The sequence below is a fragment of the Xenopus laevis genome, chromosome 1L, assembly GCF_017654675.1.
Source record: "Xenopus laevis strain J_2021 chromosome 1L, Xenopus_laevis_v10.1, whole genome shotgun sequence".
In the NCBI taxonomy this organism is placed as follows: domain Eukaryota; kingdom Metazoa; phylum Chordata; class Amphibia; order Anura; family Pipidae; genus Xenopus; species Xenopus laevis.
Window position 1 is genome coordinate 184,707,501 of NC_054371.1, and position 12,525 is coordinate 184,720,025.

Below are 12,525 nucleotides of genomic sequence, written 5' to 3' on the forward strand. Positions count from 1 at the left end.
CTTCGATCGTTGGATTAAAATCGTTCGAATCGTTCGATTCGAAGGATTTAATCGTTCGATCGAACGAAAAATCCTTCGATCGATCGATCGCAGGATTAGCGCTAAATCCTTCGACTTCGATATTCGAAGTCGAAGGATTTCAATTCGAGGGTCGAATTTCGAAGTATTTTTAACTTCGAAATTCGACCCTTAATGAATCTGCCCCTTTATATTAGGGATGCACCAAATCCACTATTTTGGATTCATCCGAACCCCCGAATCCTTCGTAAAAGATTCGGCCGAATATCGAACTGAATCCAAACCCTAATTTGCATATGCAAATTAGGGGTGGGAAGGGGAAAACATTTTTACTTCCTTGTTTTCTGACAAAAAGTCACGTGATTTCCCTCCCCACCCCTAATTTGCATATGCTAAATAGGGTTTGGAATTGGTTCGGCCTGGCAGAAGGATTCGGCCGAATCCTGCTGAAAAAGGCTGAATCCTGGCCGAATCCTGGATTCGGTGCTACTATATATAATTCAATTAAAGGGATACTGTCATGGGAAAAAAACATTTTTTCAAAATGAATCAGTTAATAGTGCTGCTCCAGCAGAATTCTCAAAAGAGCAAACAGATTTATATTCAATTTTGAAATCTGACATGGGGCTAGACATTTTGTCAATTTCCAAGCTGCTCCTGGTCATGTGACTTGTGCCTGCACTTTAGGAGAGAAATGCTTTCTGGCAGGCTGCTGTTTTTCCTTCTCAATGTAACTGAATGTGTCTCAGTGGGACATGGGTTTTTACTATTGAGTGCTGTTCTTAGATCTACCAGGCAGCTGTTATCTTGTATTAGGGAGCTGTTATCTGGTTACCTCCCCATTGTTCTTTTGTTTGGCTGCTGGGGGAAAAAGGAAGGGGCTGATATCACTCCAACTTGCAGTACAGCTGTAAAGAGTGATTGAAGTTTATCAGAGCACAAGTCACATGACTTGGGGCAGCTGGGAAATTGACAATATGTCTAGCCCCATGTCAGATTTCAAAATTGAATATAGAAAAATCTGTTTGCTCTTTTGAGAAATTGATTTCAATGCAGAATTTTGCTGGAGCAGCACTATTAACTGATTCATTCTGAAAAATTTTTTTTTCCCCATGACAGTATCCCTTTAATACAGGTATAGAATCAATTACAGGAAAGTTATCTCCCATAGACTACATTCTAATCAAATATTTAAAAATTTTAGAACACATTTTTTTTTTTCGCTGTAATAAAAAACAGTACCGTGTACTTGATCCCAACTAAGATATAATGAATCCTTATTGGACGCAAAACATTCTACTGTGTTTAATGAATGTTTAATTTATTTTTTAGACTTAATGGCAATCCAAATTACATGCAGACCCCTTATTCAGAAAGATCCAGGTCCGAAACATTCTGGATAACAGGTCCTATATACTGTATACTGTATTATGGAGAAATACTAGAATCAAATAGGAAACTGTAATCTGCAAAAACTTCATTTAACCTTTATATATGGAAACAGTGCATTTTCCGAATTCTGTTATAGGATATATTTATGCTGATTTCTATTGCTGCAGCAGATTACCTCTACAAATGCTCCCCTGTAGCAACCATTTAATCTTCTGATCAGTCTCACAGACCACCAACTGCTGCTAAATCCTTCACTTGCTGACTGTCAGTGTGAGAGAATGATGGGTTGGCAGAGACTCAATAAGGGGGCAATTCAACACTTGTAACTCATCAATCATGATACAACTCTACTTATCGTTCCCCCTCAGTTAAAGGAAAAAAAATATAGCACCAATCTAATGATAGCACACCTTTAATTTCAATTACAATCCCTACTAGGCTCAGCCAACACATCTCTACTTATTCATATTTACTGTGAATGAAATCCAAGGTCTGTCATATTAACTAGTCCATTAGTTCTTGTGAATTTATTACAAAAAAATTGTAATTTATTTCGGTTCCATTAAACATTAAAAAAGCTTTTTTTTACTGTGTTTTCATGCCCTTCTAAAAAGATATTGTCAGAAACCTAAAAGTATGAAGATTTCTTTAATTAACAAAACAATGTCAATGTGAACTGAATTGCAGAAATCGTGCCAGAGATAGACCTTTTCATCAGTAGCTCAAGCGTATTCATTAGAGACTGTACTTTATAGAAATTATGATCCATTTAAATGAGTTTAGGGATTTTTTTTCAGTTTTTGAAAAAGGCATTTGGCCTATTGAAGGAAATGTTCAAAGCAAACTCTTTGACTATTTTCGCGTTATTACTAAAGGTAAAGTATGTTGTTAATAATCACCTCATATACCCAACTTTCTACTGCACTTCCTGATTTAGTATCAATCCGGCCTGTCCCTGACCATGATCCTATTCTCGTTTCCTGTTTGTATGTACGGTTCCCTTGCTCACTCAGTACTCTCTCCTAGGTCCTCTCACATTAAGACCTGGCGTTATCCGAGTAGCGGAGGGCTCCTCCCGAAGTAAAAGCAGTTGTGAGAACAGTGAGCCGTGACCGGGACCTTGGGGTCTGTTCTGGGTTTGGGATACACTACCATTAGGTCCAGAGTGGCAGTAGGTCCAAGATGTATTAATATGGATGCTCCACTGTGTCCATTTTGAAACACCTGGGGGCATATTTATCAAGGGTCGAATTTCGAATTGAAAAAACTTCGAAATTCAAATTCAAAAATACCAACTGAAATTAAGTCAAAGTTTTTTTGGGTCAAATAGGTCCATTTTTGATCGAATAGGTCTGTATTCGGCCCAATTTAAATTGTTCTAATCGAAGGAATATCGAATTTGATTCGAAGTTTTTCTCCAAAAAAACTTTTTCAACATGATAGTACATGATCATTTTTTTCTTTATTTTTTTTTGCAAATTCAATTTGAATTTGGACTATTCCCTAGTCGCAGTACACAAAAATAGAAATTTTAATTTTTTCAATTAAAAAATTCACCTCAACCTTTGATTCGTTTGTACATAACCTTAAGGTTACAAAAAGCAGTGTGACTTTTATCAAATTTATATTTAAAGTTGATATCCCAAAATAAAGATGTGGGCATGTAAACTGTGTTTCCTAAATCCCATCTTCCAGGTGCTAAAAGTCTTCCCTTTTTTGTGCTCACATCTGCACAGATCTTTTGCCTATATTTAAAATGACATCATCTCAGGAACTGCTCCACAGGGATGGCCTAGTTAAGTTGACCCAGATGGATGCAAGATGCTAATAACTGAAAAATTGCTGCTGTCGATTTTCTGAATATCTCCATGTGTAACTCATCACTTTCTTGAGAGATAAGTAGTTCTAGAATGGTTTCTGGTTCACAGCTCCAGGTGTGTGTCAATTTCTAATTAAACAAAAGATTGATGTCTGACACTCCATGTTTCAGAAAGTGATCCATATACTATGTCCAACACACACTACACCCATGGCCTATATATGTAGAGGGGGTGGAGGCTGCAGTAGGATCCAAGACCCTAATAAATGGAGACACCTCTGTGGAAGTCAACAAAAGCAAATAGGAGCTTTAGGTATTGGCAGGATAGCTACTGTCAGCTAAAGAGCAGTGTAGGTGTTTCCCAATTAGGGGCTCAGGGTACAGATTATTCCCTTAGAGACATTACTGGAACTAAACACCTGTGTAGAGATAACTTGCAAAAAGCAACTGCAGTGATGTGATTTAGGGCAATGGTAGATGACACTGCACTCAACAGAAATACTTGTATTGATTCATTTTTTTTTTAGATTTTGAAAAAGTTTTGTAGTTTAGCCTGTAGCTAGACTCTTTACTCAGCTTCTTTTAAGGATACTGGTAATTGTTTTGGCCATTCAATCTGTCATATGACTCACTGAAACTTGTGTATTATAATAAATAAAGTACCCCCAGTTGAAAAATATGAGAATATTAGAAGTTACCTCGGAGTTCCATGACCTGTATAAAAACACTCGGCCTTCGGCTTTGTGTTTTTATATGTCATGAAACTCCTCGGTAACTTATAATATCCTTATCATTTACAAGAGGGGGTACTTTATTCACTATATCTCCTAGGTTGTTCCTTTGATTCCTACTTCTGCTTCCCCGCTCCTGTTCTCAGTGTGACTTCCTGGTTCTGACCCTGGCTTGTTCCTGACCTAGAACTTTTTTTCATGACTATGTCAAAAAGTATCTCATAATCTGCACTTGGTAATTTGACTTCAATTCATTGGTTTTACTCAATTACAATTGATCTCAAAGCCATCCCATTCATTAATTAGTGACACATAAATGAATACAAAATGTTCACCTTTAATTCTATAAGTAATGAATAAAGTTATAACAAGTTAATTAAACCACATAGATGATAGAGTTAAAAATTGCAAAGTTATACACACAACATTTCATTACAGTTAATCAGAATTTTATGAAATTCGCTGTTAGTTCGTATTTGATTAGTATGAACCAATGTTAATAAAATAAGCATTATTTGGATAATTCATTAATTTTTTCGGGACAATAATTTTTACATTAATTCATGAACTGACAATCAACTAACAGTGGTCCATACTAATCAAAGAACTAAACCAAGTACCCACTGCCCCCCCCTTCTATGTCCCCCCTCCCTGCCTCCCCCCTGCACAGTCTTACCCCTAAATTCTGTCACCTTTAGAAATAGTGACCACACATGCAGAGTGAGCGCATCTTCTTCTGTAATCTTTGTTTCTTCTTCCTCCCCTTCAGCAATTTCCATCACTCTTACAGCACATGCGCAATTGTCGCGAACTGTTAGAGTGCTCCAACTGCGCATGCCAAAAAAAAATAGGCAGAAGTATGTAGTACATTATACTATACTATATTAACTACTTAGCACTCTAGCAAATGATAATATAAGTTTAAATTGATGTTAACCAATAAATATTCTACTTGTTTATTCACTAATTTTACTAATTATCATGCTGTTAATTAGTGAATTGTATGTGATCAAGTATTGGTAATAGCCTCAGTAATATTTCTCTGTATTTTCCAATGTAATATAAAGATTTATTCAACATACTGCATTGATTAGATTTACCCTAAAACTATATTTTAATTAACATCTTGTGATCTTTCTATAGTGTTTTAGCATTTGTACAAGTAGTTTCTGTTCTTCAGTCCTGCCATCAATCCCAATGGCAGGACTGAAGTGCAGTTTTTGATGAGGATGAGCTATAGAAGTTCTCATTCAATGTTGTGGTAATTTTTAAAGGCATCATTTTGTGGTGTTTAGCGCCTGTACTATTTAAAGTGTGTTGATCCCTGTCAGTGAGCTTTAATTTTACCCACTAATTGCTGTTGGAGTATATTTGTGTTTGCGATATACTGTCATGATTTTCTAGACTACACTCCTTGACCCTGGTGGGGGATTTGTGATTCATATGCAGTGGGTATAAAACCTCATAAGTGAAGTGTGAAAAACTGTGGAATGTAAACATGCTGGGCCACTGACCAAAGTTTTGCCATCGAAGAGTTGCAAAGACCCTGATTCATTGGTGTCTCAAGAATCTGGTATATTGGCCTTATGATTTATATACAGTCAATAGAGATGCTTGAGTTGCTCTAAGTAATTTTGCTTATTGCAGTGCTGGAACTAGGGCTAGACAGAAAAGTCACATGCCTATGATGCAACAGTGGAGGGCACTAGGAACATACCTCTTCTACCTGCCTCCCTCTAGTCTGGGCCCATATCCCACCTCCAGCACTCGTCATACATGGGTCGATAAAAGCTGCCGACAGACCAAGTCGGCAGCTTATTGGCCCGTGTATGGGGCCTCCGACGGGCTTCCCCGATTGAGATCTGGCAGAAAGTCGGCCAGATCACGATCGGATGGGACAAAAAATCCCGTCGGAACGTGGCCGCATCTGTTCGTTGAAGCGGTCCCGCGATCCGACCCCCGTTTCCCATGTGTTAGGATCCAATCGTTGGGCCCTAGGGCCCATGATCGGATCGCCCCGATATTGCCCACCTCAAAGTGGGCATATCGGAGAGAGATCTGCTCGTTTGGCGACATCGCTAAACGATCGGATCCCTCCGTGTATGGCCACCTTTAGCTCCACAATCATGTCTTCACGGCATCTTGTTCTCATGGGGGCAGAGCGGTTGGTGCAAGCTGTCCGGCTGGGTTGCCGAGGGCCCAGCACTGGTTCATTGCAATAACAATTGCTATCAATATCCTCTGCAAGGATATTGCCTGTCTATTCAACTGCACCCTCTAATTGGGACAGGCAGAAGACACTCATACCTATGGTACAACAGTAGGGGGGATTGGCTAAAAACATAGCGCTTCTGTCTGCTTCCCCCTAACTGGGCCCTTGCCCCCCCTCCCAACAGACCACTCACCACTTAGCTCCACAAGCACAGCCACCACTGCTCATGATTTAAGTCAGATGATGTACTTTGGTATGATGTCCAACTCTGCTAATGTAAATGGCAGGGAGCTCTTTTTAGAGAATGCTAAATGTTTCCATAAAAATAAATGTCAACTTTGCATTCTTAGCCAGTGTGCTTTGGTGAGTTAAAGACATTATTTTACATTTCAAGAAGTTAAATTATGTTTTTTTCCCAAAATAATTTAATGTATTTTAGGATTTCATGTGTAAAACGATATCTTCCCTTTTCTATATTTTTACTTCACCTGATCCTCACTTTCTGTTTCTGACATAATTTTAATATTGATTGCAGTAAAACTGTCTCCAGACTTAATTTGTGATACAATGCACCTTATGACACTGGACAGATTGATCATGTTCTTGTTGCTTGTGACCTTGGGCAAATCACTTTAATTTCCTAAGGCTTAGGGCTGATGGCATATCTAATGTGAAAAATGTAGGAAAAGAAATTGGATAAGATGCTACAGTGTCACTTCTTGTAAAAGATGGCACATCCACTGCTGTCAGAGATTCCATTGTACAAAAATGTCGCCACTGAAATGTTCAAGTCTATAAATAACGTTTTGTCGGGAATTTTAGGTGACACAATAAAACAGACAAATGCTTATTGTGTATTATTCATTATCATAACTGTGATATCAAAAACAGCAGTTTGTTTGCAGTCCTTGCAAGATACCTTTGTATATAATCAGTCCTTGCAAGATACCTTTGTATATAATCAGTCCTTGCAAGATACCTTTGTATATAATCTTACCAATATAAATGATCGTATGTTATGTTTTCAAGTTGCATCATTGAGCCCTATTCCAGAAGTTGAAAAGTCATAATTATGAGTCCTAATTACCTAAGTATTGTCAGTATGAATCTGCAAAAAATTTGTAACAAATTTTTAATTGGAACCAAAGGTACTCTTTTTAAATCCATGGACTGGGTTGAATCTAAAGATTTATTTATTAGCTGAAATTGAATAATGTAATATTATCTATCTATCTATTTATCTGTCTATCTATCTCTCTATCTATCTCTCTATCTATCTATCTATCTCTCTATCTATCTCTCTCTCTATCTATCTATCTATCTATCTATCTATCTATCTATCTATCTATCTATCTATCTATCTATCTATCTATCTATCTAATAGGTTCAGCTGCCATTGTATGCCACTGTATTACAGGATGCCTCCCAAAGTCCTTCTGCAATGAAGGAGGTATAGCTCAGCACTCAGCAGTCCAACAGATATGGCTCCTCAACATTATTGGTGTGGTCATATGAACAGCACTGTAAATGGAAATCTCAATAGCAAGTGATGCCTCTATAAAATGAATGTCTAACAGAGCAATAGCTATTTTCTTGCTGAGCTCAATGACCCCCATTTGAGAGCTGGAAAAATCAGAAGCAAAAATCCAAACAATTTAATAAAAAAATAAGTAAAACCAATTGCTGAACCAAAATCTCCTGAGAACTGGCCACTGTATAACTTACTAAAAGTTAATTTATAGGTGAACTACTCCTTTAAGTCAGCATATGTATCCTTAATTTTTCAGAATCAAATTGTCTTCCTTTATGAACAACGTTGTTTTTCCCCCCGAATTCCAGCTTAAAGGGATACTGTCATGGGAAAAATTTTTCAAAATGAATCAGTTAATAGTGCTGCTCCAGCAGAATTCTGCACTGAAATCCAATTCCCAAAAGAGCAAACAGATTTTTTTATATTCAATTTTGAAATCTGACATGGGGCTAGACATTTTGTCAATTTGCCAGCTGCCCAATTCATGTGACTTGTGCTCTGATAAACTTCAATCACTCTTTACTGCTGTACTGCAAGTTGGAGTGATATCACCCCCTCCCTTTTCCCCTCAGCAGCCAAACAAAAGAACAATGGGAAGGTAACCAGATAACAGCTCCCTAACACAAGATAACAGCTGCCTGGTAGATCTAAGAACAGCACTCAATAGTAAAAACCCATGTCTCACTGAGACACATTCAGTTACATTGAGAAGGAAAAACAGCAGCCTGCCAGAAAGCATTTCTCTCCTAAAGTGCAGGCACAAGTCACATGACCAGGGGCAGCTGGCAAATTGACAAAATGTCTAGTCCCATGTCAGATTTCAAAATTGAATATAAAAAAATCTGTTTGCTCTTTTGAGAAATGGATTTCAGTGCAGAATTCTGCTGGAGTAGCGCTATTAACTGATGCGTTTTGAAAAAAACATGTTTTCCGATGACTTGGATGCAAGGAAACTTAGCACAGCTATACAAAAGAACAAGGAGTATGTTTGGATGCAGGTACCTATAATGAATACTTTAATATTTGTGCAACATTTTAAACTGTTTTACCATAATTTTACTTGCAGCTGAATTTATAAATGACCCTTATAAACTCAGGGCAAAAGCACATGGGACAAATCTGAGAGACCTAAAGATTCCCCTAGTGATTTCCAGAATTATTACAAAATCCCTGTATTATGAATGGCTGGTGATTCCAATTTTTTTTTATCACCCACACATTAAACTGGAAACTGTTTGGGTGAGATAATGTTGTGTCATTATCTTTACAACTAGAGATACTATTCTACCAAGCTACAGATTAATTAGTCTTTATCTGAAAAATTCATTAACTTTCACTAAAAATGCTGCTTGGAGATACCTGATTTAACAATGAGACTGAAAGGATAAATAAGAAAGCTTTGCAAAGGCAAAGTAAACATATGCATTTCACGAAATACATAACTATTCAAACTGTGGACCAACTGGTGTAATTAATAGTGGGATGACAGCATCTCTTTAATTTGCAAATGTTTGGTTTAAATAGCATATTGAGCAAACAATTTGCATTCTTGTATTGGTGAAACGTCGGCCAGTTTTTGCTGTCAAATTGTGCGATGAACAAACAGCAATCAGTGAGCATAAGAAAGTGCTCTAGCACAAAATGCAGTTAAATGGAAAATAGAATGGCTGACAAACTTAATGGAAAACAGAAGAAAACCAGTTTGCTTTATATATGAATGTTCCTTGATTACCATCTACCACCCTAAGTCAAACTTTCATTAAATTAAGCCAGCTTCTGACAGAGGAGATATCAGTAACATTGAATTAGGTAAAACTTGAATTGGATGACAGCATTCAGACATTATACAGAAAGGGAGTACAGCTTGATTTCCAAGGATTAATTGAGCAATACGTTTAGACTATGGAGAAGACTAGGAAAACTGAGGGGTAAAGAAAGTGTATTTTAATTACAAAAGAGATATTGACTTTTTTTTTTATTCAGAAGGATAAGGCAGGTTTGGTTACAAAAGAAAAACAAGGAGTTTCTATGGGGCTATCAAAATACTGTTACACTCTATGGTAATTGTAAAGCAATCATCACATTCAAGGACTGGTGAAAATAATGTTCTTCATCTTTACATTCAACGTTACATTCAAAAGTCTCTCTCTAGTCCTTGGGAAACAGTTGTAGTTTGAATCATGAGATTGTCAATAGCCCCTCAAGAGCTGTCAAAGTGCCACAAGAAGTAGGATGTTGGATCTCAGATGGAGTGCAAAGAAAAAGTGCAATTTAAAAGAATAAGCAAAGGTGCAAAAGGGCACACAGGTCTGGAGCAGCAGTGTAGCACACTGGGATAGGTTAGAGGCACTGTAATATAGTAACAAGGAACAAGCTGAGTATAAGAACAGCACCAAATATGAACATGAACCAACAAATAGTTAGAACTATGCTAGGCAGAGCCCATGAGACCAACAAGGAGAGAAACAAAACTTTGTAATAATGCCTTCAATTCAGTTATGAACAAAATACTATTTTGGCAAGACATTGTGGGTACCTCACCTTCATGTATTTTTTTCCAGAAGTTGTGCAAGGACCTTGTATAAACAAAGATAAAACTAAATAAAGACCCTCACGTATGATGTACTTAGATATGTACTCTACTGGCTCCAAGGGCAATCTACCCATTCCTGTTTTCTTTCTTCCTGTTCTTGTTTATTTTATAAAGTTAATACATAATGCACAAATGCTAACTGCCTATGTAAAGAACTCCCAGAGAGTCTGGGGTGCCATCTGCCACTGACAGTGACTGAACAATGAATTTGTGAAGTGAAGTGAGTACAGGGGTGACCCTTGGCAAGTGTCTGTGTTTTTACTGGTGGTCCACAAGGGGCCCAGTGGGAATGCTTCAAATGTATATATGTATCATGAAAGGATTCATCTCAATGATTTGTTCTAAATTGATCACCCCAGCTTACCAATAAACGGGATCTGTCTGTTGTAGATCCTGTAAGCTTACATATACCGTATATACTCGAGTATAAGCCGAGTTTTTCAGCCTCCAAAATATGCTGAAAATCTCTACCTCGGCTTATACTCGGGTCAAGCGCAAAAACGGTCTAAGAATAGTCGCCGGCGTCCAAGAATTGTCGCCGGAGTCCAAGAATAGTCGTCGCCGGCGTCCAAGAATAGTCACCGGCGTCCAAGAATAGTCTCCAAGAATATTCGCCGGCATCCAAAAACGAGACGCCGGCACCTCCAATGGGAGCAGAAACCCTCAATTTTTTGATTGAAACTTACCAGAAGCTGCTGCATTTCTCACCCTAGGCTTATACTCGAGTCAATAAGCTTTCCTAGTTTTTGGAGGTAAAATTAGGTACCTCGGCTTATACTCGAGTATATACGGTAGAAATTTTTGGCTGATACTTCAGTAGTCTCTCATATGTGTACAGTAGACTACTATACATTACCCCAGTGTGTTTCTCACACTCCTCATGGGGATGGTTCACTTGCACAACATTCCTTTGGTCTTACCTTTAAGAAGTCTGTGGTAGCAATCTACTCCAAGTTAGAGGTGATTGAAAAGGCTGCTGTGAGGACTTTCAGTGATGTATGGAGCCATTTTAAGAATGCCATCATCCAATGATTTTAATCCTGTTTGCCCTTTCCGTAACAAAGTATAGCCAAATATATATATATATCCTTCATTAAGATGAGTAGAAGTGTAAATTCCCAAATTTATATAAGGAAATGAGTAATAACACATTTTGTGAGGTTTAACTACAAATGTTCCATTTTCTATCACTCTTATCATTTGAATGATTAGGTTTATGTCCAGATATTTAATGGAAGGCTGGAAGGTCAAATAAGCTACTGATGTGGAATGCACATTTTATATAATTATAGAAACAATTTCAAACATTTCACATTGCTCCAAGGGGCATGTTTACTAACATTGGAGATAAATATATCCTGAGATCTCCAGAGATATTGCCCATGGCAACCAATCAGCAATTAGATTTAAAGAGTCACCTACAAGTTAGAAAACAAATGCAAAGCTCTATTATTATCAGTGTCGGACTGGGACACCAGGGGCCCACAATAAAACCTTAGACCAGGGGCCCACTCTCAGTACTTATATTCTTCATCTCCTCAATCAACCTCTATTCTCCTAGTTTGTTTTCTTTACATACTATAATATATTATTCCATCTATTTAGCCTCTTTGTTCTCATATAATAGGGAATGGCCATGAAATAGGCCAAAAGTTTAGCAGCATGAGGGCCCACTGACACTTTGGCCCACCGGGAGTTTTCCTAGTATTCCGGTGGGCCAGTCCGACACTGATTATTATTATTATTATTATTATTATATACATCTCTGGAGATCTCTGGAGATATCTATCTACAATGTTAGTAAACATACCTCTCCTAGGGGGGGGGGCCTTTTCACAGGAGGGTAAATGTTTTTTGCTTTGTTCTCAGGATCCAGATATGGATATAGGGTTACACTGTGTCTGAGAAGACAAATTCTTTAACAACAACATTAGAAAACAGATCTCCTAATATAAAACAATAGCACTTGTTTTTTATCACAAAGTTAAAATTCCATTTTATTGAAAAATAACTGCAAAATTATACATTTATTTATGTACCAGCATTTCATTTCATCATACATTAACTCTTTATAAAATGTCTGTGTTTGTGGAGATTTTGATCCTAAAGTCACACTTGGTGCATGGCTATTAAACCCGGCACGTCAACCATAGTGTCTAATATATTCAAAATCAACAGGCCCATCCCTTCAACAATATCATTATCTCTATATCGATGAACATGGGAAAT